This window comes from Colias philodice, chromosome 26, assembly GCF_061535455.1.
Source record: "Colias philodice isolate Cphi_HAF_F1 chromosome 26, ilColPhil1 Martin Lab GWU primary, whole genome shotgun sequence".
Taxonomy (NCBI): Eukaryota; Metazoa; Arthropoda; class Insecta; order Lepidoptera; family Pieridae; genus Colias; species Colias philodice.
In genome coordinates, this window is record NC_143111.1 from 3,251,766 (window position 1) to 3,278,031 (window position 26,266).

Here is a 26,266-nt window from a genome sequence, read left to right on the forward strand (position 1 = left end):
TGATATAATTTTAGTGGCCAAATTATACCTAAATGTTGATAATAGATTTATACGTAAATATGTTGCTGTTTTATCCGTTAATTGGTCTATTAAGCTATGATGATGGTGAAAATTAACAAATTTTTAATGAAATTATTGATAAATTTTACTTTAAAAGCACGGCTGTTCTATGTTTGTTTATTCTGATTTCTGTGGAGTTTTAAAATAATATAACTTTTTTCTAAGATGATCCTATATAACGCGTTTAAGGAATTACCAACAGAAATGATACTCTTCGCTCATCATCATTTCTTTGTCATTTGATAAATAGTATCACATTCAGAGTTCGCAATCAATTCCCGGATGCGCTGACACAGACGATCATTTATACGACACAGCAAAATGAACAAACGTAATAACACAGCCATTATCATAAGGATAAAGGTTCCGATCCATTGCGTGATGAACAATAAGCGATAATGTTGGCCCCGGGCGATAGGCCGCCTATAAATCAACGCTGCCTTAACCGCCTATTGACCTGTTTCCTTTGCCTCATATTTCAACGAATGAGCGTAGGTTTATTTTTCTACATTTTCCCGAAAGCCCGCGGGAATAAAGCCTGTGAAAGCCTCCAAGTCGGAACGTTATTAGAGCCGAAATAATTCGCGTAAGGAATTTTAATAAGTTTCCCCCGGCAATAGAACGTTGGATAAATTATAAAATTTTAATGAAAAATATCAAAGTTTAAAATTACATCGCGAACGACGCTCCAAGCTTTTGTTCAACTATTTGCTAAGGAACACAGACGCAAATTCATCCACACATACACCCGTTCTTTATCTTATAGGATTACATGAATGTTTATACAGAAGCCTGGTTTCCATATTAAATCTGATTGTAATTCCTAAATGAAAGTTGAAAGTGAGCCTAATTTTGAAATTCTAATAGGTATAATGCTGCTGATGAAAACCAAGCAAATATGTTTTTATCTGATTACTTTGAGGTTACTATATTACATAAAATATATAATACTAGCGGTCCGCCCCGGCTTCGCCCGTCGTACATATGAAAAATAGATGTTGGCCAATTCTCAGACTTACCCGATATGCACAGAAAATTTCATGAGAATCGGTCCACCCGTTTCGGAGGAGTATGCAGACTAACATTGTGACACGAGAATTTTATATATAAGATATAGCTTTCCTTCATAAGCCATCTAATGGAATAGTTGCAGACACGGCAAATTCACGAACAGATACTTCAGCAATGGTGGAAGCATCTGAACTTGTGCAATTACATGTGTGCAATTAACAAATCAAGAGCCAGTTTCACTGACAGAAACTTAAATGCGCAGCAACCCTTGTACGAGTAGTAGGACAAAATATCTTATCTACCCGGCTGGTATTTTACAACTTGATGTTCAACTCAAACTCTTTGGAAATAAAAGAAAAGTTCGTGGTGCCAGTAGTAATACAGACTTTAAATTCTAAACTATGTATTTGATTTGCGATGGACATATTACAAGAGTCCAATCGCATGGTCTGAAGGTTAACTAAAAATAAAATCCAGTCACAGATCTAGTACCACTAGATTCAGAACATGCGTGGCCACCTCAGTGCATTTCGCTCTATCTTCGAGTGTTGCCATTTTATAAACTTTCCTTCATTTTAGGGAAAATTTTCATTAAAAATACGTCCTCAAATTCACTCTTACATTAATTATTTATTACAATAAACAATTCAGTGTAATAAATAAATAATGTTAGGTGAATTTGAGGACGTATTTTTAATGAAAATTTACCTTTGTAGTTTTTATATACATAATATACATTCGAGAAGGGAAGACCACAAATAAAGGAATATTAAATTCAGATACAGTTTCAATGTGTTTTATTATCATAGGTTATTTTACACATGTATAAATTTCTGTGCTAAGGGCCGATTACAAATATTGGAACATAAAAATCAAGTAGGTACAAAATCTACGTAGCCCGATGTCGAATGTTTTTCGTACGTAAATGTACGCTTTTGGGCTTATGAAATTTAGACATAAGGAAAAGTTGCGTAGTTGGCTTGAATATCGTTTCCTTGAGTTTTAGAAAATCTTTATTTCCGTTTTCGATGCTGCGGAGAACTTCTGTTTCTTCCATATTTATAAGCATTTAACAAGCAATTTCTTAAGACGATTAGCTGATATCTGTTTTTGCTTCTGCAACTGAAAAAATAAATTTTAGAATATAAAATATTTTTTGTGTCAAGGCCATTATATTAATTATTTTAATACCGATGTATTGGTATCAAAGTATAACATTAATATACTAACATTAATAGCAAATAATTAGAAATAAAAATACTTCAATATATTAAATTTGAAACTATGGCATCAAAACAACTCTGCTTTTAGAAATAAAAACATTTTTAAAGAGAAATGCTAACAATTAATGGCAAATAAAATGGAATTAATGCTTAATTTACTCCGGTTATAAATTTTTATCCATTATTAACTATGTATTACCAAATAACTTGTTATTTTTATTAATAAAGATGTATTTTTTTAGTACAAACCAGTTTTCGAGTTTTAGCACCTGGGGACACATTTTAATCATTTGATTTCTGTCTATTCCTTTTAACTCCTCTATAGCTCGTTGATGGTATTGGAATTTGGATCATCATTTTGTGTTGCCGATACTGACTGCACAGATTCAAACTAAAAAATATAAATTCTTAGATTTATATTTTACTTTTATTTTACTAGAGAGTTAATGTAAAAAGCAATTTAATATGTAACAAAGTTTAATAAACGCATATGAAAATAATCTATCTTAGGGTTATAGGGAAATCTAACAATGGAATTTGATTGTGATTTAAAATCAACTTCTTAAAATGTAGATAAGTAATTACATTCATGCTGATTGTTGGCGTAGCATTTGACTCAAGGAGAGATTATTTAGGTTTGCAAACAAAAAAATTGCGTTAAAATTCTTTGAACATATTCTCGCTTTTTAGATGGTACCCAATTTTACCGACTAGCATCAATCCATATATACAAATGCCATTATACGTTGGAAAACTATGGGACAAACATTTTTTTGCAATTTTGTGGACTTTTTTTCCCATTTGCAGGCAACATTGTGATTGAGGTTATCTTACACTTAAAAGCTAAAATTACCACGAAATATTAACAATAAGAATGATCAGTTGATAGGAAACAGTCAATTATAATGATTCTGATATTATGTATCTTTATTTAATTGTTTACTTACGAATGAAATGAAATTCCATCGGCGTTTGTTTCCGTGCGGCTGTTATAGCCTAATACGCTGCAACCACCCATAATTATAAACACTCAGTACACGTAGTACATTCAGAACACTTTTATAATTAACTTCCAAATGTATTTATCACCAAAAAGAACATTAGACACAAGAAAACTAATTAAATATCAGATCTGCTTTGTTTGTTTGGCCCAGGTTTGACAGGGGCCAAACAAAAAAGTGGCCACGCAGATAAGGACAAAAAAAACGTATCTACATCCCCTTCACTCACATAATGTAAGCGTAGCTATCTATCTCTTTTCACCATAGCATTGCATATCTACTGGTACTAGATCTGTGAATCCAGTTAAATAAAATAAAAAAATACAATGTAGTACAACCAATCCCCGCACGTAATTTGATACGTACTACTTAAAGCTATTTAATTACAGATAGGTTCAAACGTATCAATATAGATCCGAAGCAATCAGATCGAAACGGTAACGATAGCCGTCAGGTTGCGGTCGTGTGCGCTAATCTAGCAATTACAACAATTTTACGGACCCATTTGGTTGCCTACCCGCAGAGCGCAGAATCGATGTATCACAGGGCTGTCCAAAAATGGTTATTGTCCTTAATAATAAGATATTTTTAGGGAGATGAGAATTTATAAGCAAAGTAGGAAGGTTCATGAAACGCTTTGAAATCTTTACAACGAACACTTTTCATTTGTTTCTTATTCAAGTCAGTGTAATTAAAAGTGAAAAGACACAACTATGTTCATAGTAGCATAAATCAAATTAATTTTATGAATACTGGGCTAAAACAACATAATCCATAGTTAATCGATAAAAAAACAATCTTCTATGCAAACATGATCTTATTACAGTACAAAGAATTCAAGAAAACATCAATCTAGATTTAAATAGCTAGCTGCTGACGTCCACTTGGACGTGTAAGAATTCATCCATTTCTCTAAAGAATTCGATTAAATCTAACAAATATATAAGGGCACTAATCCGTCCAATTTCTCGACGGTGACAGCCCTCAGGCACGACCTACTTCAGCGCTCCCATTCACCCTGACTCTGAAATTATAACGAATCGAATTGCTAGCCTCGATTAGACAGATTTTATACGTGCACGAGCCTAATGTCCGAGCCTCACGTTACAAACTACGAAAGTTTCTATAACCGTTATAAATTATGGCTTAGATTTAATGGGACCTATCTGTTTAACTATTATTATAGCTAAAATGTTACCGTTTAAATGAGGAAGTCAAATGTGCGTATAATTGAAGGAATATTTTTACCCGACTGCCAAAGAAGGAGGGTAATGTTTTTCGAGTGTATGTAAGTATGTATGTATGTCTTTTCCTTTGTGACCACCTGTAGCCTAAACGGCTTGATGGGTTTTGATGTATGAGGTATCGTTAGATTTGTCTTGATTACGGGAGTGTCATAGGATACATTTTATCCTAAAAGTCCCACGGGATAAAGACATAATAATATTTTTTCTAAATTTCCCTTTATTTAGTGTGCAGTCGGGTATTTTGTTTTTTTAATAATAATCTTGTTCAATTATTAATCATATTTACTTTTACTTTCACAAACTTATCTACCTACTATTCTGTTGTTTAACGAATAACTTAATAAATGAATAGACCTCCAAATATGTTATTTATGTACAATAACAATAATACTATACAAAATATGTAATACAGTGAAATCCCTAGTGAAACACGTGAAATAGCATTACCAGTTTTGCCTCGCCTAACTGGGACTTGTTTATTTTTATTAGCCTCCATGGGGATTGAACCCGAGACCTTTCGTTACACGAACTACTATATCTATTCCATCTTTATTTATTGAACTGTTATATTATTAAACGCTTCCTTAATTATTCTTAATCGTGTAAAAGGTTACCTAACGCTACGAAATACACTTTCTTTTTTATGATGTCGATTAAAAATAGTTTCCAGAGTTACAATGTCTTATCGATGACATAAAACTAGTTACAAAAGGATTTATTACGTAGGTACATACATAGTAAAGTACGTCAATATAGTAAGGCTAGACTAATCAGGCGCTTTATCCGTTGTCCAGACATGTCAGTTGGGGATTATGAGATGTGCCCGGACTTATGGCTACTTCAACCAACTTTCATATTATACGTCTGACCACAAGAGGATATTTGTAGGACGATAAGATGTTTATTTTAGTCGGTTAAGCTAAAGAATGCATTTTGCTGTAACTTTACATAATATACTTGGTAGACGACCGCTTGGATCTTACATTAGTAAGAATGCTTTTGTTTCATACATGGTTAAGGCTTATACATGCGCTAATAACCTTGACCATACTAGACGGATCTCAAATCTCTCCCGCTGCACCTTCTTTTTTCCTCGCATTTTGTATTTAAAAAGATACTAATCAGTGAAACAAAAAATCCTCGTCAGGGACTGTTGTGTAACTGATAATTTATTAAACATAAAATTTTCAGAGCTCTAAGTCAGCAGGTTACGAAGTTTATAGAGTATTTGCGGAAAAATCGATGACCACGGCACATTTTTTTTCTATAAATCTATTAACTTTGGAAAAAAATCCTCGCGAGCAATTAAAGATCAAAGACCATCCTATTTTATATATTTTTTTCGGTATTGTGCTTTATGTTGTACCAGACTTTATAGAGGTTGAACATAGTCGAAATTGCCGGGTAGCCCCTTAAAATATACTATGCGGAATACTGAAAATATTGAATGTAAAAATAGTATAAAAAGACCAAGCTTCAAAGTTTAGATATATAGGTCAACTGTGTGCTAACTTTCACTTAGGAAATACTTTTATTTTTAATCACGATAGATGCTAACGATGCTGAGGAAAAAGAGAAAATAAAGTCATGGAGGATTTTATAACTATATTTATGAAAGGTCATACTCATATACTTTTAGAAAGTAACTTCCGAATACTGAAAAGTAAATCAATATTGGGACGTGCCTGAACTCACTTCAAGAACTTCCACAAGAAACGAGACTTCCTCGAATTGACTAGTATTTGACTTTGAGTATTGGACAGAAAGTGACCCAATTTGTTAAAGTTGAATTCTTTGTATATTTCATACTTGTATACTTACGATTTACTGAATTTATTGGTATTGAATTCAATAGGAAATAGTATAATTGCACACACCACGTTTCAATACCGTTCGATTGAGATAGCTGTCGAAAACAGAGCTCATCTAAGACAGCAGCGTACACAATAGCACATCACCCAAACTCCCTCGAGGGCATTAAGCCTCAGGAAATTACGCCAGCACCGGTAAATAATATTAATGACCGCATTATCGCCAACCTGTCGTTGATAGCACGATATAATAAGTAATTAGGCCGCGCTGACCACTCCTCGATACGGCCTCTTGGGAGCGAAATAATGAGGAATATTTCCAGCTTCCCACGATATTTTTCTTATTGAATGGAGCAATAATAATCCGACCGATATTAATATCGAATACTCGTGCGTAAATGCATGATTGATCAATTACATTATATCGATGGGTAATTTTATGAACTATTTCAGGTAGAAATTCTCATTAAAGGACACAAACAAGTGCGTCATGAAATTATAGATTATACAATTTTATAAAAGTCTTTCATCATTAATTAAATATGAAACAGCAAGGCAGGCAAGGCAAGCAGGAATCAAGCTTATTACAAAACAGCTATACTCATAACATAGGTAGGATCTTATTAAACTACCTGAATCCAACAGATTCATGTAATTCGCTTGCGAGTTCTGATTAGGGTTAATTCCCCGTCTGCAGATGGAATGCACTACGACAGTCATACAGGCATCTGCATTAAAGATTGTGTAATATATGCCTGTGTGTCGCATCGTGTAATTATATCCATTTACATTGCTGGCACGTCGCCAACCGCCCACCAGGCGCGGACTTCTAACGGCACTATAGGCTTTGGCCCTTTATTGCCCCAGAAACACGAAAATTTCAGTTACTTGTCAATATTTACATTGAAAAAGTGTAAATTTTATAAATTTTGTGAAGCAGTTATTATAATGGACAAGAAAGTCAAATTTTTGCGCCTTGACTTACACTAACACTTATAACGGCTATTTCTCTCAATGAGAGCGGATGTAACGGATGATAGGATGAATCATTTGGAACTGTGCTGTGAAATTGGCCATCACTTGCATGGATGAATTAATTACTGGTAATTATGGTCCAAGTCGAGACTCAAGATTGAAACTATCCAAGGAATTATTACCTTCAATTTAAATAACGTTTTGGGGATTAAATCCGTGCCTGTATGTCTCCTAGCAAACTTCAGGGCAACTATGGACAACGAAACGAGCCTAGACGTAAATATTTCGGCCATGCTAATGTCGTGTTTTGTATAAATAGTGATGAGGTTATGGTATTTGGGTGAGCGAGATCGACGGAATTTATTGCTTGTATTTAAAGTGTTCTAATTTCGGAACTTGGAAGAATATTTTTTTTATCTTTTGATAAATGTACGTGCTCTAGGGATTCATTTAAAATGCGAGCACGTGTGCCACGAAAAAGGTATGATATATTTTTCATTTATTTGGAATTTGTCTATTATAAATTGGGTATTTTCTTTGTTGCGAGTTTGACATAGTTAACGATGTAGTTACTTTTGGCAACAATACAGTTCAAAATTGTGTGCACTTATCGGTTATCTATTATGTATAACTGATAGTATAAATTTCCAAAGTTTGTTCAAGTAATGAAAATGTTCGTTCCCCTTTACATGCAAAAACTGGCTAGAACTTACACATTTGACTGAAACTGACGTTCGACGTTTTTCCCGGGAACCATCCAAGCAAACTCGGTCAGTATTGGAAATTTAAATGAGCAAATGCATAAAATTAATGTTACTTTATTTTAAAAATTCGATGCTCTTTGTGTAATCGGGTTATCTATGTATATTTAAGAAAATAACTTAGTCGGAATCAGACTCTTTATTTATGAAATTCAATATCTTTCTCAATATTTTCATACACTTTTCGTTAAAATATCACACAGTCTCAATTTCCTTTTGACCTTTCTATAATCAAAACAAACCTAAACGTTTATTTGCCATATTTTTACCGACATTTTCGTCAACATTGTACACGTGCAAGTAAAATTCCCGCTAAACATCTGGCTATCGAGCTTTATTTACACAGCCGTTGAAATCAGTACTTAGCCCATTAAGAAAATGCACTATCGCGTACACTGTACAGTATGAACAATGCTGGAGTTACATAAATACCGGTCGGTTACATAACAGCGAGCGGCACGCGACCGCGCCGCCCAACAAAAGCGCAATGCATTCTAATCAAACGCCACTCCAATATATTTTGCAGCCCGTTTATTTGTTACGGAAGCCGAGCACTACCTACTGGACTATACAAATATACAGGCGGTTTTTGTTTAATATGACTTTGAACTTGCGTACCGATATTGAAAGCATCATTTATTTCAAAAATAAATTGGCCCATACCGCTCAGTCGACGTCAAATGCAATTGGTTCACACAGCGCAATACCATCATACGCTTCCAGATAAAAATGCAGTCGATGCCACCTTAAGTAGAATTGAAAATTTTAATCACCTACCTACCAGTCTTAAAAATGGTGTGAAAGTCACATTTAAATGAATGAGCCCTTTAAAACCTCCACATTTACTTGAGGCGTTAATAAATAAGACGATATAAGTAGCTACTAAATCGGGTTGATTATAATAACAAAGTGATTAATTTGTAACATTCCTAGACACCAATAACCGGCCAGTGCTATGCAGCTCTCGAGTGTAGCGAAAGACAAAGCCCAGACATCTAGGGCTCTTAATCAAAGACGTGTCTAAGTGCTAACAGTAGATTAGCACGTGGATCTCAGACGGTAATCGAATTGTGTTGATGAAGACGGTGCAAGGAATAAAATCGCTTTTGTCATAAACCTCAGAGTAAATTCAAGATATATACGATACTGCATTTACTTTTCTTTAGGGTAATTTTTAAGGTATAAATATGACTTATTTTTGTTGTATCAGTTTCAATATTTGGTCCGTATTGGTTTAAAATTTAATCATAGAAAATTTGAAAATCCTTGTAAAATTGTAAGGACCAATTCTTTCAAATATTCTAGAACAATTTTCGCGAAATAATTGGCAAACTAGTCCCACTTAACCCTTGTTTGGGATCCGATTGTGTTCGACGTATATCTTGAGATGTAGGCAAGGAGAGGCTATCAAAAAGAAAGCGCTACCGGGCACCGGAAGTCCGGCTAGTTGGCGGGAAGCGGCCAATCGAGCGGCTAATGAGAGGTCAAGCGGGATCCCTTCAAAGGATCCGAAGTCCGGACCCCAGCCTTTGTTATGGTAAATTGAGAACTAGACTAGAAAACACTGGTTGGAAAAAAGGATCTAATGGAATTGCGGAAACGCGATGGCTTTTTAATTAACTGTGTTTTGCTTAACTTTTACTGTTCGTGTGGATAAAAATTAAGGTGTAGATATTGTGATTTTGATGCATGCAATCAAGGTAAGAAAAACAAGCGATAAAACATGTATGAAATTGATTAAACTGTGGAAAAATCAACTAATAATAGTTATAATGTCTATATCTTTGCGAAATAGTTCTAACAAAATATTCGAACATGATATAAGATACAACGCCATACACAAAATAAATTATATCGACTGTTTTTAATAGGCTCTTTCCTTATTATGGCGCTAAGATCGGGAACCAGTTTTAAATAGAAACCATTCTCATATATATAAATCGTACGCATCAAAACATGTCTAAGTCACCTTCCAAACCGGAACTAGTCACCTATAAATATTATAGAAAATATTGTTTTTTCCTTATCCATATAATTATGCAAGCTGTGATTAAAGCTTTCAAAATTACACGCTAATAATGCCTTTATAAATAGACAAGCCGAGCGAAAAGCGTAACAATAATATTAAATAATGCCTTCATTAACGCAGAGCTTCAATTATCTCGTAAGCCTGGAAAACATTTAATTCTTATTAGGGGAGACAATCAAGGAAACACGGACGTAGCAGATTTTCATTAGTCGCAGGGGGGTAGATTGATTTGCCACAGCTGTAGGCGTTTGTGGGAATACTTGAAATTTCTCGTACCAAATTATTCATATCGTGATGTCTTGCAATGTGCGGATCTTTGGAGCTGTGATTGAAGACTGACTACGTTATGTTAATCGTAAGTCGACGCTCGGGAGTTCGAAATCTCGCCTGCTTCTTTGTTATTTTTGTGATGGGTAAGCCACTTGTCAAAAAGTGTAATGTATCCTTTTTTCTTTCGTTCGAATCTCAATGTAGCATATATTATAAGGGTCACGAAAATATGCCCATAAAGCTTTCAAGTTCCAACAATAAAAGTACTTAAAATATTTATTTTATACATAAGTAATATAATACTGCGACATCAGAAAAGCTAATTAAAGAAAATTATTAGGTATCTACTTAAGAATTCAGGATGCTTTTCTTGCATTTTGGAAGTTTTGAATAATGTGATACACCCTAGAAGTCATATAATAAAAAAAAATCCTTACCGATGAGTAAAAGAACTAAACGTTATCTTCAAGTAAATGGAATTTACTGAACGTACATTATTTAATGAAGCCTATATTTACGTGATTTCAAAACAAATAGTAATTATGTGAGTAACATGAATGAGGTTCGATTGGTAGATATAATAATTATAATCGCTGAGTAATTAATACCATCATGACACAATATTGACACAATATTAAATTCACTTCGTAATAATTATAATAGATCAATTTAAAAAGGGAAAACTAAATGAAATACCGGAATAGTACTTATTACTTACTTAGTATAAAAATCATTCAATTACATCAATGTTATTGGCGCATCGATGTTCAATAAAGGTAAAAGGAAGGAGGAATTCTTTACGTAATTATGTTCAAAATTTATTGATGTTTACAAAACAACCAATATCAACGTCGCATATTTACGAATCGAATCGAGTAAATCAGTCACTTTATAATAATAAAGCTGAGTTCTAATTTCCATAAAACACTTTTACACTAGGTCATTTGTCTGCACTCATTTAGTTAAAAACATTGCACAAAACTGCTATATAACGGCATGAAAAGCCTAACATATGTTGGCAGCCGTGTAGAAGTGTGACGTCACTGGGGGGTCGAGGGCCATTGGGTCGAACCACCTCCTATACGAGTCGCCCTTGGCCCGCAGTTTTTATACGGGGCAAGCGAATTGTATGTTATTTAAGGACTTAATATGCACTTTGCATAGGTAGCGTTGATTAAAACTAACAACGTGCATATAAAATCATGATGTAATGAGTTTATTTGATTTTGTCATCACGTGTTTTTCAAAAGTGAAAAATACAGTCTTTGAGGAAATCAAATAATTGAAATTATAATATTGGACACACGAACTACTTATGATCCTTTTAAATCATTTTATATACTCATTTCCCACTGTATTATGCTGAAAATTGGGTAAAGATACTCTCAAAATATAAACATGGTAATGAGCATAAAGTAAAGAAAAAAGATATATAATCTTCGACGACAATATAGGATAAGCTGACGTTTCGCTTTCCTCGCTCCAAAATAAAATTACCGTTTGATATAGCAATCAGGGGAATTCCCCTTGGGGCATGACATACCCTTGTCCCCGGGTGGGGGACGAGGACGGGAAACTATGCCAATATCGTATAGCAAAAAATAATCTATACTTAATATTATAAAGCTGAAGAGTTGGTTTGTTTATGTATTTAATCGTGCTCAGGAACTACTGGTCCGATTTGAAAAATTATTTCGTTGTTAGACAGCCCATTTATCGAGGAAGGCTATATATCATCACGCTAAGACCAACAGGAGCGGAGCAATGCGAGTAAAACCGCGGGGCACAGCTAGTATTGTATAAATAGGAAAAAATAATCCATTATACACTTAGATACGGATAATAATGAAGGATTATTGTTAAATAATTATTTTTCCTGAATAAGTATTAATTAATTGATTTCACGCTAATTAAAAGTTTTAAGGCCACGTTTATAGCCTTAAATTATGCCAGGAAATTAGAATTTAAATTTTATTAGTACTTATGATAAAGACTTATCTACTTTTTACCTTGTTTATTCCATCATAAAAAGAGACATAAAAAGACAGCTGTTAAACTTTTGTCTCCTTCCAAATTACTTTGTTCTTTCTACTGGGATTTGAAACTTTGAACGCTTTTTACAACGTTTAGGTACTTCAATATATACCTACAAAACTATATCAACTATAATTAATATATACGTATTATTTCATCTTGCGTAGACTAGTAGTAAGAGTAGGTAAATATAGTATTACGGAATGCTTCTTTCAAAACTGACTGCAACGTTTCCAAACAACCAGTGGAAAGCTTGTTAAATCGATTGGTTCCCAGCAATTGATTATAAATTAAAACAGGCCAATGTCACGGTAAATTCTAGTACAAATCTGACCTTAGTTACAACGGCTCCGCATGCGATAGCTCCATTACTCGCTTACAGTAATCTTTACAAGTTAACTCCTACGATTTGTATTGCTTTGTAACGATAGCTATAAATATTAAAGAATTGTTTAGATTAGCTACGTTTGTTGAACGTTAGGGAAAATGTTTCATGTTTTTTTTTTGTAGATCCAAAAGAAATATAATATATTAAATTGCTCCGAATGTGTTGTATGATCTGGGTAGGTATTTGAAAATTACGTATACACAGTACTGATAGAATTTATTGTAATTTTGTTTCTATATACCAATGTCGAATGTCGAATAAATATCGAGTTGATCACTAAAGAATCGTAACGTCTTTTACTAACGCATGCCTTTTCCGATAGACTTCTTTTTGTTAACTTAATTACAGCATGAAAACAGGAATCTACATACCTACTGTTTCAAATCTTCTTATTCCAACTGTTACCGAAGCGATGTCACAACGGGTCAATAAGATAATGTGAAACGTGTCAAATATCTAAACTAAACAGACGATTAACAACGGTCCCTTTGATCGTTGACTATAATGCTATAATGTAATCTTAATTGCCACAATCTATGAACTTTTTATTAGCCCATTACGAACGATACATGGATGTTTCAGTATGGACAGTTGATAAGAAGCAAGCTTATAAAGGGGCAATGTATAATGAATGTTAGTTTAATTATTTATACTTACTATTTCGTGGAAATCGGATAATGAGTTCCGTTATTTACATATTACAAGAATTACTGTATATGTATATATTAAGTTTATGTACATTATTTTAATTGACCAAACTGAATAGCTTATTTAAATACAAAAAGAACATTTTTCATTTAGAATGGTAGAAATAGGGAAAAGCTTCCTTATTATTTTTCGTTAAAATGCGTGTTTTGTAAATGAAATTACTCAGATATAAAATCATTAAGTTTGTTATTCTTTGATTTCGTTGTTACCTCGCAGCGTTTTGATATATTAAACAAATGACTCCATTACCTGCAAAAAAGGAAAAGAAAAAATAACGTTAATTTAATAAGTAATAATGCTTATTTTGTATACAGTAGGTACTAAGATGATCTAATAGACGAAATTATCACAAATACGTATTTGGAAATTTCTATAGAAAACTTGTTATCAATGCGATGCGATTGAACTATTACGTGAAATACACATAAGCCAATTCACATACTGAAAATTGATATTGAAAAATAACGATCATAAGTACCAATAAATTGCCCTTTTTCCACTTATTGTACAATACACAACGAAAATATAATCTCACAGACGGTGCTCGATGAAGTTTTGTTACATTTCAATTTCACTTCACTTTATCTCTACGGGTGAACGACCTTGGTCAGACAAAGGTCCGTACACACAGTACACACCACCTCTTGCTGACTCATATCTAAACGATAACCAAGAGATTGGAAATAATTGAAAACTTCACTCATGCTTGTATAGAAGTTAGAACAATAAAACGTCTTATCGTAGCTTCTTTTCATTTGAACCTACCTATCGTCTATCGATAGTAGGTATCTACTCGAATGATTAGAAGCTTGAAGACGATTCAATACCTATTTATTTTTTTGATTAGATTTTAATTAATTATTATCTAAGTTATTTATAGATCAAACAGTGCTTTCAGGTGTGGAGGTAATTAAAGATAAAATTTTGACATATATACTATCCAAACCCCATATTACCCAAAATGCTAATAATTCACGGATTGCATTCAAATGTTTTCAATGTGAAGTATTTTTGACTTCTGTATATTTTATAATTTGTTTTTTAGCTGCAAACTATTATGATTTTCTACTTTTAAGTGAGATGAAACTTATTCAAATATTGAATAGTATTTTAATATAACGCAGAAACAGCCGCTACCATGGGAAATAAAAGCTTACCTTTTTATAAAACTTACGATCTCCTCAAGTCTACGAATGTTAAAGAGTTACCATAAATCATTTGAAGCGCTTCAAAGCGGAATGTTAACATGTGAGCGCGATGAAATAAAGCGGAACATCCGCTGCAAGATTAAAATCGATAAGTTTAATGCAATTCTATACCGACCGAGCGATCGCAGATTAAATTTTCATAGACGAGTGTAACATATTAGTTTTATTTTAATATAAAAGCGATAAAGCGATATTATTAGATATGAGACTGGAATAATATTCAATTTGTGTTTTGAACACTTAAATATTGAGCTCTGAATGAGATAAAAGTGTCTTTTTATGGGATGGTATGGGATAATCTATAAATGAAAAAAGCGATGGAGCTAACATAAATTTAAAATATAAGACGCAAATGAGATCATGATTCATGAGTGTAGAGATTGTCTAATCTAAAAATGAACGCCCAATTAAGTTTAGTGGAGGGGCGTTCATTTTTAGATTAGACAATCTCTACCTACGAAGTAGGGATGTAACGATATATGATTTTGCCGATACGATACCGATACCGATATTTGTAGTAATGTATCGGCGATACCGATACCGATACCGATATCGATGGCTTGGTAGAAAAATAAATAGTGAATTATGCATAAAAAGTAACCAACATTTAACAGAGACAACTGTTAATCGTATTCTTTTAAATAAAAATGCCAAATCAAAAAACAACAAAACCATTTATTTTAGTATTATTATTTTACGAAGTCAGTTAAACTTTAAGTAATACACATACAATCAGAACCTAATAAAAGTTTACTATTCTGCCGTCCTTTAACTAGAAAGCCGTTAAGCCCACTAAGTGAGTTTCGAGTAAATGGCAAAAAACACGGAAATCGTTATTTCTTAAAAATTATGACACTTACAATAATTATTGTGAGATACATCGATCGACATTTAATTATATTATATTATATAAATATTAGTTTTTACCCAGAAACTGTTATAATTTATTTTTAAATTCACTTTTTCTCGTTTAGTTCAGCATATAATCTGAAAATTTTAACTATTTACTGGACAAGACGGCCGTTCACATACCATAGCGACTTTTTAGCTAAGTAATTTAGTATTTTTATTTTCATTTTACTATACTACTATAACTACTTTTAAGCTATGACTTTCGTTTTAATTTAAATTTCAAAAACTTTATAATCAGCGTTTAAGGGCTTTTGGATACTTTTGTACTATGATTCTATATAGTTGTACTAAATTTTAATCTTACTAATGTTAAAAATTTGCTGCTGTCTGAGGCTTTGCTCTCGGGAATTACATCCTCTAGGTCAACCAATGGAAAGGAAAAGGATCAAAAGCTTTTAGGTTTAAGTATTAAGGATTTAAACACTATCTAAATTAATGGTTTTAGCGTCTTATTGTGAGTAACAAGTATTTTAAACTCTTTTACTAAATGACTCTTAAGTTTTCGATAAAATTAACCTTTATTTCTCGTCATGTTCACGTTTATTTCATTATAGTGGCTCATTAAGGGGTTAAGATTGAGATAAATCTTCTCGCTTTTCTTTTTTGGAACCGTATATTCATTTAGAATTGCAATTTTAACGTTATTTTATAAATATTCTTCTGCGAAGCCATCATACGAGTCACATATAGAACCAAACAAAAACAAACAATGTAAACATAAATCGTTTCCTGAAAAAAAAATAAAGACTTGTGCACAAGGTTTTTGAAAAAATACACCCTGGTTTCAATAGCTCTTACATGTGGGATGCTCTTAATAAATAATGTAGAACCGCTTATCAAATGATTAGAAGACTCTTTCATCCACATTCAGAAAATATAATATACCAGAATATGTGGAAAATAGCAGGAGGTAGAAAACTTTTTATTTGCTACAATGTAAAAAATACAAATCTTAATAATCTAATACATATAAAGATAAGAAAAAATAGCAATAGTTGCAAAATGGACTCCCCGGAATTTGTAACTAACGCTTTCATACAAATAACTGCCACTATAAAAGTGATATTAATTGACAGAAATATAAGAAAAATACCTATGTTTTTAATAAAAAACGTTCGGTAAAGTAAAATATTTTAATTAGCCTGAGGCAAGGCGCGACATTGCGACACGAACACGAGACTTCAACGGTTTATCTCCGCTGGGGGTTTGATTAAAGAAATTAATTGTACCTTCTGTCGTACTAAGCTTCACTTCCGTTGCTTTAGTGTGAACATAGCTGTAAGGATATACATATAAAGACTATATTTCTTATTTTGAACAAAATTTTACTAGAATCGATTCATTAAATCGTATGCTAAATTGTAATCATTATACATATTGGACTTTTAGGCCATGGCCATTTGGCCTATTATGAGTATTGAGTACCTCATTACCTATAACGTACATTTTTCTTTAACTAAGAATCTTCGATTTAGGTAGGTACCTCCCTATGTTAAAAAAAAGTCGTTAATTAATTTAAACATGCACAACGCACATATATTTTAACATCGCAATGTGACAAGTGACAACACCAGTCAACATCATTCCCAATATAACAAACAATTATACCGCAAAACAAAACGCTCCTTTTTCCTAGTTAGAGATAAGCCGTTGCTATTAGCAACGCGAGCGCCGCGTGATCAGAATCTACGGCCGGGGAAAGCACTAACTTGTTAAGCACTAAACTTGACTCGTTGCGAGTCTTTATTAAAAAGAAAACGTATATTAACTGGCAGTTTTGTGGAGATTTACGTACGCTCCGGGGCAACTTTTGTGTACATATTTAATTTAGTGTTGTTTATATAGGAGCTTAAATAAGCTGTTGTAAGAATACATTAATGATTAATTATTATAATTAAAGTTTCAGAAGCTAAATATACTGTAAAACTGTTTTTAAAATTATATCTAAATTGTTGATTTAGTTATATCAATTACTTTCATACTTATTACGTTACGAAATACCTAAGCAGCTATCTATGACTCTTGATTTTAGCTTAAAAAAACATTTACAAGTTTTTAAAGAAAACATTTTATAACAACAAAAATATAACCGCCATCCTTCCACCCCCTATAAAAACATCGTTCATACACGCGACACCAAGAAAAACGGCATTACCATAAACAGAGAAAGGCGCGGAGTAGCCGCAGACCATCAAAAAAATTATAACGACGCGACTCGAATCCGGCAAACAAAAGGTTTATTTTTCCCCTGGCGATATATTCACTTCCCCGGGGACTTCATAACGAGGGGCTGTAGCATTGTCTCCGGCCACCGTCGCCTCCCCGCATTTTTTATTACAACTAGCTAGAGAGCGTGTTGAATTATTTAATAAGTCAATTCAGTAGGTATCTAATAAAAAAGGAAGTAGTCAGCAGCAAGAGGTATTGCGGATAGAAGCTCTTGTAACAAAAACTGACCACTTGTGAAGAATTTTTAACTTCGAATTTAAGAATAAAAATTTCAAAAGGTTTTCCCATACCAATAAAACGAGCTCAACATCGTAGCTAACATGAAATGTATACGTAGTTAATTGAAAATAAGAAAATCAAATTAAATTTTCATGTCACGTTATGACAGCAATAATTTTGCGTTGAGATGGGCGTTCAAAGTGTAATAAATTATCTCATTATACAATTTATATTAACTTTGAACTCCTCAGTAGCTAGATTAACAGATGAAACCAGCCGAGTGAAACGACGTTACGTTTACATACATCATATTTATTATAATGACAGTGCCGGTAAATTGTACGAAACGTGTGTATGTTTTATTAATTAATGTCCAATGTTCTTATCTCAATACTTTTTCTCAGCATAAAATTACAAAATACATATAAAGAATTTAACTGCATTTCCATTTTCAATAGTTACTTTTTACCTTTCTTTCTTCTTTCATTATGTTATGTTATTGCAACAAAATCGCAGCCAGCTCCTGGTCTACAATGCCATAACCACAGCGACTATCCACGCGTTTGCGTCTGCAAGTCGTTACTGCTCTTTTTCATATCCCTTTATTGTCCGTTGTTCGAGTCTATCGTCAGCGTACACTTCTCGTTAATCCTTCTTACTTAGTAATTCACATTATGTTTATTGTCTAGGAGCCGGCTGAAAGATTATCTTATAACAATATACTATCTACTTATTACTTACGATATTATTTCATTAATCTTTTGTGCTTGATTTTTTTTAAATTTACATAACCAATACAAGTAGAAGCGAAAAAATCGTGTAACAATATAACATACGTTAGTAAAGAAAGGTTAAACATAGATTTATTTTACGTGTAGTACGATGTTCATAAACGATTAAATCCCCAATTTTTACAAACGTCCACAATCCCATTAAAGTCATTACCTACCCTACAGTCCTAAAACCGTTTAAGCGCCGCCCACGCACCTACATTCTCTGATAATCATTTTCATAACACCAATTTAGTGGTGAGACTCGAGAGTCCTAGCGCGCCCTTTCAAACACTCATGTTTTATTCAAATTTATCGATAAACAACGCCCTTTTCGGGTGCCGTGTTACGTGTTTTTATTGAATTCCTTTGTACCTACACCGCAGTGCCTATTGCTTTATATTTTGTTTATTTTAGAACACAAAATTTTACAGGAAGGAGAAAAACTACAACTAAAATGGAATATTTTAAAATTATTCGTCTACTAGATTTCCGCCCACGGCTTCGCCCGCTTTTTTAAAGAAGGACCCGCATAGTTCCGTTCTTGTGGGAAGTATCTAAGTCTATGTCTTGGTCTTCAGCTACCTATATACCAAATTTCATTGCAATCGGTTCAGTAGTATTTGCGTGAAAGAGTACCAAACATCCATCCATCGATCCTCATAATTTTTCGCAATTATAATAATAAATTATAAGTTAGGATGTGTTATATTGTCCGTATGTACCTCATTAGGTAAAAGGGACAAAATTTAAATGTTCTTCTTTCAGCTTCGCTTTCGCTGCTTTAATATTATTTCAGAGTTTCATAACAGAACTTAAATTACAAACATAACATTTCACACGAATTGCTTGCTTTAGAGCCAGCGCGCACGAGCAACTTTGTCTCCGCAACTATTTTGTCTCTCCCAATAAATTGGAATGGGGAGTTGCGTCGCTACGTGCGCGCACTTTCATACTAGCCCATGGGTGGGAGAGACAAAATAGTTGCGGAGACAAAATAGTTGCGGAGACAAAGTTGCTCGTGCGCGCACTGTCTTACAGTTATTGGTTATAATGTATGAAACCTTTCAAACAACAATTATAATTATTTTTAAAAATCTTTGTAGATACATCTTTCATTTTTTATATGCTCGTATTAGCAGTAAATAAATTCCATACCAAAGATATTGTGTCAAACATAGTAAATTTTATACCAAACTAATTCTTAACTAAAGAAATATTTTATCACATAACTTTCCATTTCATCAAATCGGCTCCTAAACTCAAGTCAAGTGTATTTTCGCATAACAAATACCAATTCATTCGACCGTTGAGTTGGCTGTCTGCACTGTATCCATGAATTTTTACGCTAAACTTGTCATAACATATTTAGTATGCGATTTTCTTGGAAAACTTCAAAGGTACGAGTAAAGATATTTCAAGATGAATTGGCATTGAAATCGTATATCGGGATGAAAGTTGTATTGAAAATATTTTAAAATTAAACTCTTATGTAGTGCCTATTCTTATTTATGTAAATTCAACTACATTCTAAAGTTTTCCTTAAAAATAGCTTTTAAAGTTCAATAATTTGATTCATCTTTAAAGGGTAGAAGGTATGTCATTAATTCTTTTCGAAGCTTTTCCACCAAGTGGTTAATTTATTAAAAGCAACGGTAAACATGCCTTTATACTTCTCATAAAGAAAGAAATAAATAAATATGAACAACAACAACATACTTGAATTATATCAACATACAACAGATGGGAAATATGAAATGCTACACAAAGACAAACTTATATCAAATAAATCAAGGTACCTACTTCAATTCTCTGTTTATTTGGCACGCTTACTCCAATTCCCGTAAAATAAAGGTGCGTATCCTTATATCGCAAATAATAATCGGTCAAGCCAAAGTATTACAAGGTCTACCCGAAGGGATGTTTATTTATGAAACGTTCGCCATTCCTAACTGCGTGGTTTGTACTTTACTACGTTCCGATACTCAACGAATTAATTATGTATGTACATACATACACACGGAATGGAAACAAAGGCTGATGGATGGATGATGTTGTTATTGCGATGGGCTTAGGTACTTGGATACACTCTCGTGAGTTCGCGTAAATGCGATGTTAGCTTGTATAAAATAATTTCTTGTAAACACGATAGTTATGTATTATTTTCATTAAGCAATTATAGCGAACGATATTATGTTTCTGTACGAATAGATTGAAGTACAAAAAATATAACATTTAAAGCTCCTGTAGAAATAAAGACACGTAAAATTTATCACGATTTTTGTCTCCTGTATACATATAATTTCATATTGTAATAAATTAATAATTATGTTAAGAAGAAATTAAAATTACACTAAGTATCATCTTTTCTTATCAAACTACATCCAGCACCCACAATTATTCGCGCTGACAATTTTTCACCCATGTTCCACCATTCGGTGGCAAAATGCAAACTAACAGCGCTCTCATTAATGTTAGCCGCGGGCGATCATTAATAACCCGCGCGACAAACAACCACGGGTCCGAGGGACCCGGTTAATTCTTTAATTAACCCTCCGCTGTCGTCTCGGGAACGAATTAGAGACGGGGGATACGCCCGCGCCCCATTTGTCTCTGCGCAAAAAATGTGCAACGTGGCCGCAATTTGTAAAGCTTTCTAATGCGGCACTTAATGGAGCAGGTATCTATTTGGTGGTGGCTGAGTGCCATTGGGTTAAATGGAACAAGTGAAAAAGTACATTCAATGGCCAACTGTACTTATTGGAAATTCTAAACAATTTATAAAATTTTCACATTTAAGATTTATTTATTTCAGAGTGCTTTCTTCTAGTTCTATGGTCTTATGACGGCAACATACAGTTGTTATCATCTGAATGCGACAGTTTCTGTAGGTCTTATTTTCTCTAAAGCTACTTTACCATCCTTTCAAGGTGTTCCCGAACATATCTCAACACGCACACAAGCACCTGTGTCCTGTACGCACACACTAATCGTCCATCGTGTCACGTGACGAGAGCATCTCGATCCAATATTGACGTTACATTCAATTAATATGCGACCCCACACTCGGGGAAGGATTATAAAGCTCGGGAACGCGGGCGACGAGTGTAGGGTTGACAGTGGTTTCTTTTTTTCACTCTGCTTGTGAAGGAGATTATAAGAATTTCTATGGAACAGCGATTGAACGGGAAGAATTAAATGTGAATAGGATGCACAATACGGAATGATAGTAAGGAAACAACTTTACAGCCAGTATCTTTTATGTAGCTACCGTGAATGTTCATTGAATTATGAGAAAATTTTAGCAAGAAGTCTATATTTAAATTTTAAACTAAACTTCAAATAACTTTTACCTAAATTAAATTACTGAAGTTTATTTAAGTACCTTTTCATAAATAAAACAAGACACTTAATGGACAGAAAACTTTATTTATGAACATCTATTTATATCTTCCCTCTTAAGTATATTAGAATAAGTTAAACGAAGCAACCCTATAAATAGCTTATCGTAAACAACAGAAAATATAAAAGGGATAGGCAGGGGTTTATTAACTGATATATTAGCGAAACGTGTTTCACAATCCCTCTACAAACTGTAAATAAGGTTTTTGGTTTACGCCAATAAAGTTCACAAATATTACAATTTTGTGGGTTTATTTTTTTTATAACAGAATTGTGACTGGAAATTTTACCAATAATATGTACCTACATAAAACTACTTCACCGCGAAAACTCATCGAAGAAAATGAGTGACCGTCATCTGCAGGTTGAATCTGCTATTCGATTGAATGACTAGAGCGTTCATTGAATGACGACATTCAATTAAGTGACTAAAGGACAAATTGTCATTCAATCAAATAGCAGATTCAACCAGATGACTGCGACATATACAAAAACGGATGGTTTCCTCTAAATTAAAAACCAAACACATTCATACAAAACATTTGGAAGGCGCGTGACGTTTGCGTGTTTGTCCCTCATAACGTCACGTATGCGTCAACTAAATGTCAAACGGAACGACTGCCGCGAGTAATTATTGGAGACACAGAACGGAAAATTTACGTTCATTATACATATTTTTCTTTTGATCATAGAAATGTTTAATTCAGTCACGAAATGAAGACGGGAGCTCCGTTTATTTGGACACTTTTTGATATATTTTTGTCACATTTGGTGTATAAAATAAGCAAATGGTTTAGAACAGGATTCTTCTTGTAATTGTTAGCCCAGATTTTTGTTAGAAAACTGTAAACAGCCTAAAAAGCTTAGAATTCAGAAGTTGCATGTTTTACATATTTCGTACTAGCTTTCCGCCCACGGCTTCGCCCGCGTTTTCAAAGAAAAACCCGTTCCCGTAGGATTTCCGGGATAAAACCTATCCTATGTCCTTTCTCGAGTATCAAAATATCGCTATACCAAATTTCATACAAATTGGTTCAGCAGTTTAGGCGTGATTGAGTAACAGACAGACAGACAGAGTTACTTTCGCATTTATAATATTAGTATGGATTGGGTGCTTTATTACAAAAAATATTTTGGACTTATTACATTCTGTCCATTTTAATACGAGCCGTTGCTTTACAATTTCACAATACAATACATTACTACAAGTTACAACCGACAACGTTATGATATTTCCCAATACTACATTTTACACTAGATGTTTCAAATAATCACAATGAGAAACTAAAGAAAAGATATTCGGTATAGAAAACTCTGTAAGTAGATCTACCTAATAAAATATAAAAGCTATTAATCATGTTTAAATATTTTATTACTTACCGAAGTAATGAAGTCCATTACAAATTTAGGCGGAGCCCGGAGTAAATAGGATTGTGAGAGAGGAAAAAAAGAAAAACGTATATACCTTACCTACCTACTATAATATATACTTTAAAGATAATTCATATAAACTAATAGAAGAAACTTTAGCAACACTCAAAACAATGATTAAGATATTCCATCTATGCCTTTGTCGCATCTCTGAAGTCTAAACCTACTGACGACCTAATCGATTTCGTGACGCTATTCACGTTTCTATTGTTTTCATCTTCAAAATATTTACTATTTTACTCTCCAATTAGTTCCCTAGCATCTACTGAAGCAACATAGCTACTAGCCACCAACAAATGACCCAACCACCTAGCCTAACCAAAGCCCTAAACGCCCTCAACACAGGCTAACATGCATTACACCGATCTAGATTGGATTCCCCACCTCCCGTATTATTTCCTTTCCCTTATCGCACCAGCCACGTCCCATCCAGTGTATCAACGTCCCAGATCTGGGTCAGTAAACAGTTAAGTCCCGTTCCTTGCGGCGTTTATACAAGTTGCACTTTGCATGCAAATACTACGAGTTGTAACTTCGCAGACGTCGTGTGTATTCGCTGGCTTTTGTCGTGTGTATATTACACGTTGTGGATTTGATTTAAATTTAATAGCTGGAACAATATGTGACGGTGTATATTCAAGCCAAATACAAAACAACACAATCCTTACTAACATCTTAATGATTCCACCACAATTTATACAAATAAATATTCATTCCATATGAAATCGTCACCCAGAATGAACAAATAAGTCTCTAAACAAACTCATCGATTTCCAGCAGACACGTACGTAGCTATTACCAATAAAATTGCTTCTAAAATAAGGGCGTTAACATACACGACGGATTCATTAAATCCGCACTGTGTATACGGCGCGACGTGATTAAATTACACTTTATTTTCAACGGAGCATATTAAAATCAGTAGCTGACGGGATTACTGGAATTATATTTATAATGGGGCATGTGTTTAATGCCTAATCGTATTCCATATACATTTTTATTTGGAACTAGCGGTCCGCCCCGGCTTCGCCCGTGGTACATGTTTACGTTTTCTCTACATAAGAACCATCCTCGTACTTCAAGGAATATAATAAAAAAAGAATTATCGAAATCGGTTCAGCCGTTCTCGAGTTATGCGCTTACCAACACATTTTGCGATTCATTTTTATATATAAGATACGTGTACGTGTTCTTTATCATCTGTTTTTTTTAAATTGAATCTGGAGTATTCATTTCTTTTATAACTAATGTAACTTAGATTTAATTTATGCAAGGCGCTGAAGCGAAAATTACAAGAATACAAAGTGAAGTTTTGATAAAACAAATTAAGAACCAATCTGTACTACATTTAAAATTTTGTTTTTCGTTTAATGATTAGGAATTAATTTTTTCGAGTCAAAGTGCTTCACAGACCACAGTACGTATAGCTGGTAATTTCAATCTTCCAAAGGACATTATAAAAAACAAATAACTATAAATTGTTTATCACTTTAACAAGAAGGTAAGTCGTAAATATACCGTTTGAATAGTAAACCTTAAGAGTTAGTGTGGGAGATTGTTATGGCCGATAAACATTGGATAGTTGTAAAATAAAATGGCTTTTTATACTCCAATATATTATATTCTCTTGTCTTATTAAAATGTAACAAAATTGGGTACTGTTAGCGCTGAAGATTTAATAAAATTATCAAAAAAATAAGCCACCAATTAAGTATATATATTAACTAAATAACTATATCCAGAATGTGATAGTTTAGATTTACATATATAGAATCGAATATTTCTCAGAACCTTGTGCTATTTTTATCTTAAGCATATACTGTATTTAATAGGTATCTATATCTCAGGTCTTTTCCTACATAATAGTGATGTACTTACGACAAAACAATGTACCAAAACGATAATTTGAAGCCATAAAACAATACCTATTCAGAAAGTACTAATTCAATCTTTAAATCAACCAAGAATGTATAAGAAAACGATCAATTAGCTTTTACTATTACGTAGGTACTAAGTAATAATTAATGAAGAGACGAGATTAACCGCATTGGCTTTGTGCAAAAGGATGTAGATCTGCATTCATTGAGGAATAAAGATATTCTTATTATATTTGACGACACGGTTGGCGCAGTGGTAAAGTAACTGCCTACTGAGCCGACGGTCCCGGGTTCGATCCCCGGTCAAGGCAAATATTTGTGTGATGAACTCAATTATTTGTTCTTGGGTCTGGGTGTTATTATCTATATATGTATTTATTAAATATTATATTTATCGTCGCCTAGTACCCACAACACAAGCCTTAATTGAGCTTACTGTGGGACTAGGTCGATTTGTGTAATAATGTCCTATATAATATTTATTTATTATTTATTTTTATTCTTGATTAAGCACGATGAAAAGTTAAAATAGATTGAATATTTTATGTAAAAATTAATAAAAATTAAATGGGTCAATTTTAGGAAATTATCTATAGGTAGTGTTCGAAGGAACACCATAGAAAATTTAAAACCACGATACAAAGAAGTGTGTTTCGTGGTTTTTGTATTAGGTACATTGCACGTTGTAAAATGTTGTTCC

The 26,266-nt window shown here is 33.4% G+C and overlaps 1 protein-coding gene and 2 long non-coding RNA genes across 3 annotated transcripts in view; all 3 read right to left on the reverse strand.

The window, feature by feature from the left end:
• Positions 1 to 26,266, reverse strand: part of LOC149476828 (uncharacterized) — a 211,741-nt gene that overhangs the window by 92,554 nt on the left and 92,921 nt on the right. The gene's annotated exons all lie outside the window — the stretch shown is intronic.
• The window catches only part of UBL3 (ubiquitin like 3), a 132,350-nt gene that overhangs the window by 30,736 nt on the left and 75,348 nt on the right, over positions 1 to 26,266 (reverse strand). The gene's annotated exons all lie outside the window — the stretch shown is intronic.
• LOC149476838 (uncharacterized) lies at positions 1,854 to 3,459 on the reverse strand. Its single transcript, XR_016317716.1, has 3 exons — positions 3,242 to 3,459; positions 2,544 to 2,685; positions 1,854 to 2,193 (listed from the first exon to the last, which is right to left on the reverse strand). It is a non-coding gene; the product is annotated as an uncharacterized LOC149476838 (long non-coding RNA).